Genomic DNA, 6,000 nt, shown 5'->3' on the forward strand with positions numbered 1-6,000 from the left:
CTTACCCTTTGAGATGACATGGAGGGACCTGGAGAGTATATCATATAATCTCACTTATTTATGGACTATAATGAAAAGAATAAGCTGATGAGCAAAATAGATCCAGAGACATGAAAGTAGGGAACAGTCTGAGAAACCACAGAGGGACGGGGAGTCGGGGGTTAGGAAGAGATAAACCTTATATGCATATATGCAAAACCAGTGCACACAGACAACAGTGCAGAGAAGGTGGGGAGGGGGGGGCGGGGTAGGGTGGAGCATGTCATGGGATAAAAGGAATGGACATCTATAATATTTTCAGCAATAAAGATAAATTAAATAAGTAATGTCCAACCCGGCCAGAGTGGCTCAGTTGGTTGAGCCTTGTCCCATGCACCGAAAGGTTGCCAGTTTGATTCCTACTCAGGGCACATGCCTAGGTTTCAGGTTTGGGGACTGTGAGGAGTGCAATCAATTGATGTTTCTCTCTCACGTTGATCTCTCTCTCTCTCTCTCCCCACCTCTGCTCTCTCTCAGTATGTCCTAGGTGAGTTTAAAAAAAAAATAACAATAATGTCCACATTTGGCAAAATAAAATACTGACACTTCTGCATAAATTTTCAAAATTATTTTTGATCGATTATAGGTTTACAAAATCCCGTATCCTCGGCTCCTCCTAGGCTTGGTCCCCACGCACACATCTGGGAGTCCTACAGCCAGGTGTGCCTATTAATGCCAACACATCTGTGAAGAGAACCAGCCTCTCTCAACCTCCACCCAGGACTTGTCAACCTCTGGGCCAAGCTGCAGCCCTGGTCTCCACTGTGACCTTCCACAGTGCCTCTCTTTCCTGGTCCTCTACTCTGTGAGAACCCTTGGCTTGTATTCCTGCTCCCAACATCCACCCACCCCAAACATGCGATGCCCATTTACTCATTTGTCTCTGGCTTTGTAACCCTCACTCTCGGATATGATTTGGGATGTATTCTATGTTTCCTCACATGGCCAGTCATGCCCTGCCTCCTACCCAATCTGTAGAACCCACATAGCTGCCCACCTGCCCACCTGACTCCCTACCAGAAAGGGAACAGATGGGGCCTGATGTGTCCAAAACTCTAGAAAACACAAGTATCCACAAGATGCAGCAAGCAGGGCCAGCCCCCCAACAACAGAACACATGCTCACTTGGGCAGATGTAGGCTTAGAAGCACTGAGGTGTCACCTCCATGTTATTGAGTTGTATGAGTTTCTTGAAAAACTCCCACTAACAATTGCATCAGAATGAATAAAATACTTAGGAATAAACTTAACCAAGTAGGTAAAAAACTTCTACTCTGAAAACTGTAAGACATTGAAGGAAGACATTGAAGAGAACACTAATAAATGGAAGGGTATATACTGTGCTCATGGATAGTGATAATTAATATGGTAACAGTGACCATACTACTCAAAGCAATTTACAGATTCAATGCATTCCTATCAAATACCAATGCAATTCTTCTCAGAACTAGAACAAATAACCTTAAAGTTTGTATGAAACCAAAAAAGACCCTGAATAGCCAAAGCAATCTTGAGAAAGAAGAACAAAGTTGGAGATTTTACGCTACCTGATATCAAATTATATCACAAGGCTATATCACAAGGATATATTGCAAACTATATTACAAGGCTATAATGATAAAAACAGTATGATACTGGCACAAAAACAGACACACAGACCAATGAAACAGAATAGAGAGCCTAGAAATAAACCCTCACTTATATGGTCAACTAATCTATGGCAAAGGAGGTAAAAGTATACAATGAAGAAACTACAGTCTCTTCAACAAATGGTGCTGAGAAACCTGGATGGGTACCCGCAAAAAACTGAAACGGGACCCCTCTCTTACACCATATACAAAAATAAACTCAAAATGGGTTAAAGATTTAAATGGAAGGTCTGCATCAACTTACACCATACACAAAAATAAACTCAAAATGGATAAAAGACTTAAATGTGCCCCGTGAATCCATAAAAATTCTAGAAGAAAATGTAGGCAACAAAATTTCGGACATCATACGGAGCAGAATTTTCACTGATACATCACCTAAGGCAACAGAAATAAAGGAGAAAATGAACACATGGGACTACATCAAACTAAAAAGCTTCTGCACAGCAAAAGAAACAATCATCAAAATGGAAAGGCAACCCACTGTATGGGAGAACATCATTGCCAATGATGTATCAGATAAGGGGTTAATTTCCAATATATATAGAGTGCTCATACAACTCAACAAAAGGAAGACAAAGAACCCAATTAAAAAATGGGCAGAGGAACTGAATAGACACCTCTCCAAACAGGACATACAAATGGCCAAAAGACATATGAAGAAATGCTCATCATCACTAATCATCAGAGAGATGCAAATTAAAACAACAATGAGGTATCACCTCATATCTGTCAGAATGGCCGCCATCAACAAATCATCAAACAACAAGTGTTGGCGAGGGTGTGGAAAAAAGGGGACTCTAATACACTGCTGGTGGGAATGCAGATTGGTGCAGCCACTATGGAAAACAATATGGTGCTACCTCAAAAAATTAAAAATTGAACTTCCATTTGACCCAGTGATCCCACTTCTAGGAATATACCCTAAGAAGCCTGGAACACCAATCAGGAAGAATATATGTACCCCCATGTTCATAGCAGCACTATTTACAATAGCTAAGATCTGGAAACAGCCCAAGTGTCCACCAGTAGACGAATGGATAAAAAAGCTGTGGTACATATACACAATGGAGTACTATGCAGTGGTAAGAAAGAAAGATCTCTTATCCTTTGAGACGACATGGAGGGACCTAGAAAGTATTATCCTAAGTGAAAGAAGCCAAGCAGAAAAAGACAAATACCACATGATCTCACTTATATACGGAATATAATGAACATAACAGTCTGAGGAATACAGTAGACCCAGACACATGGAAGTAGGGCACAGACTGACATCCCTCAGAAGAGGGGATGGGGGTGGGGGGGTGGGAAGAGATAAACCACAGAACTTATATGCATCTTTGCATCACCAATGGACATGGACAACTAAGCTGGGGATGGGGCGGAGGTGAGGTGGGGTGGGGGGTGCCAATGGGGTAAAAAGGTAAAATATCTGTAACAAAAAAATAAATAAAAATTCATGAAAAAATAAATAAATAAATAAATAAATGGAAGGTCTGAAACCATAAAACCTCTAGAAGAAAATGTAGGGAGTAAACTATTGGACATCAATCTGAGTAATATGTTTTTAGACACATCCCCTTGAGCAAGGGAAACAAAAGAAAAATAAACAAATGGACGACATCAAACAGAAAAACTTCTGCACAGCAAAGAGAACCATCAACAAAAGAAAAGTCAACCTACTGAACAGGAGAATATATTCACACGTGATATATCCAATAAGGGGTCGATATCCAAAATCTGTGTCTCCATCTCAAAATCTGTTAAATATGAAGAAATCGTGATGTTCACTGAACGTGGCTTTGCATGTTCTAAACTAACTAAAATGACCAACAAATAGGAAAATAGCTTAATGAACTAGGATTAGCTCGTTTTCTCCTTTATCCTGGACTTGATTCATGGGTAGAATAGAGAACATCAGATTTTGCTTCATAAGTTGCTGGATCAAGAGCTGAGAGGCAGCAGGGGACACCTGACTGCCTGCTGAGTTCAGAAAGAAAACCATAGCAGTGTTGTCTCAGGTCACCCCGGAAGCCAGCCTCTGGTCAAGCTTAACATGAGAGGCTTGAATTCAAGCAGAGCCACTCCGGGAGTGACAGCGCCCGCGCCCACACCCAGCCCATGCCCACGGACGGGTGTGGGCACAGGTGCGTGCACACACCACATACGCATGCACATAGCACACTGCACGTGTGTGCACATCACACACATGCTCACACATACATGTGCGTATGCCTTTGATCCAGAGATCATCAAAATCACCAGGACTTGCTGATGCATCAGGCAACTTCTGACTGCAAACCGGTTCAGAGGAGACGCCCCTTCTCAGGTGGACTGAGAAAGGCAGAAAGAGACAAAAGAAGGCATGAGGGTAGTCCAGTTTATATTCAGGGTCAGAGTGTGAAAAATGAGAGAATTAGCCCCGAACAGTTTTTTGTGCTCAGCCTTATTCGTAATCGTGAAAGTGATCATGAGATCCCATCCGATCCATGCTCAGCAGCTGTGCATAAATGAATCCGTGAGAGTAACAAGTGAGGCCCAGCAGAGGGGGCCGCAGGGACTGCCAGGGGCTGGCTTCCAATCCAGCAGCACCAGTGAGAGCTGAGAGACCAGAAACGTCATTTCTGTGTGTCCACCCCAGCAAGAGCACGGGAGCAGAGGGCGCCCCGAGGCGGCATGGTGACACGGCTGTGGAGAGCGCAATGGCCTTGCAGTGGGTGTGCATTCCCACCAGCTCCCGCGTCAGGACGGTCTGCTGACAGCTCCCAGCTTCCTCTCCCCGAGAACTGTCCCCGGCTGCCCACAGGGATTAGCTTGCCCTCCCCAGGGACAACCTCCCTTCAATGACTGGTGTGTGGGGTATGAAGGCCTGGCCCTGGCTTCAATTTGGGGTCATCCTGAAGGGCTGCTCGTGCTCCAGAGCTCCCGCTGGGATTGGCCGGGGCCCCTGTTGCAGCTGCACCGCACTCAGCTTCCCGCTCTGTCCAGGGCAATGTCCTCCCCTCGCTGACCGTGTAGCTTCTGCAGGTGCCTGTGTACTGCCAGCCCGGCTCCGTCTGCCCCGGGACCTGCGACAGAGCCAGCGTCCAACGGTGGGTGAACAGCTGACAAAGGGCAGTCCGAGCATTTGGTGGATGAGGCACAGCAGCATGTGCAGGTGTAGAAACTTAATGGAAAAGGCGAGCAGCAGAGAGCGTGCCCAGCGTGCCGCTCATCACATAGACAGAGACCGCGCGCATCCGGGGACGCGAGCACGTGAGGACGTGGTGTCTAAAAGCACCGGAAAGACGCAGCGAATTGCAGAAAAGCGAGTAATGTCAAAAAGGCATTTTCCTTTACCTATAAAGGTTTTTTCTTGTTTCTGTAATTTTTTTAAAAAAAGAAGAATACATACATAGAAACAGGAATGGAAATAAACAAATGTATTGAGACTGTTGGTTTTCAGTGGTTAAAATATAAGTGAATGTTTACTTTGGATTTTAAGTAATTTTTAATATTAAAAAAATTTTTTTTCTTTATTTACTTTTAATTAAACTGATAAGAACAGATACTACACTTGATCTTAGCCAAAAGGCTGAGAAGCGATCTCTTTATTTATTTTTAGAGAGAGAGAAAGGGAGAGAGAGATAGAAACATCCATGAGAGAGAGAGCACTGATTGGCCGCCTCCTGCACGCCCCCCACCAGGGGCTTGGCCCACAACCTGGGCATGTGCCCTGACCAGGAGTTGAACCGGTGACCTCTTGGTGCATGGGTCCATGCTCAACCACTGAACCACACTGGCCGGGTTTAATTAAAAAAATTAAAACACAAAACAACACGCAGCAGTCATAGCCTCCGAACGGGCAGAGTGCTCCCCTGTCAGCCTCTGAATCGAGGCCTCCTTGGCTGTGGCCCCACCCACTGGACTTGCACTGACCTGATCTCTCCTCTCCAAGGCCTCCAGACCCCAGCACTTGCAGCTTTCCCGTAGTGAACACTCACGGGCTTGCCCAAGCTCTGAAGACTGTGCCTTAAAAAGGCCTTCATTTCCCTGATGTGCATCTCAGCTGTAGGCTTTAGAAAACTTGACTCAGTCGCCAGGAAATTTGCTTGTCTCACACAACATGGTTCTGAAGGTGGGAAGCTGCCTGGCGTTGCTCAAGAGCTAGATGATGTGAGAGTCAGCATCTCAGCAATGCTCTGGCCTTTCGCTCATGCTTCTCTCCTCATGGCCACGAGGTGGCTGCCTCAGCACCAAACATCACGTACATATTTCCAACAGAAAGAAGGGGGAGGAACACCCACAGAGAAGCTCGTCCAGAGGTTCCCAG

At 45.2% G+C, this 6,000-nt stretch overlaps 1 pseudogene; it reads right to left on the bottom strand.

Moving 5' to 3' along the window:
- Positions 1 to 5,179: 5,179 nt before the first annotated feature.
- Positions 5,180 to 5,274, bottom strand: LOC118632841 (annotated as a pseudogene).
- Positions 5,275 to 6,000: the final 726 nt, after the last annotated feature.

Source organism: Molossus molossus, unplaced genomic scaffold (assembly GCF_014108415.1).
Source record: "Molossus molossus isolate mMolMol1 unplaced genomic scaffold, mMolMol1.p scaffold_m16_p_17, whole genome shotgun sequence".
NCBI classification, from domain to species: Eukaryota; Metazoa; Chordata; class Mammalia; order Chiroptera; family Molossidae; genus Molossus; species Molossus molossus.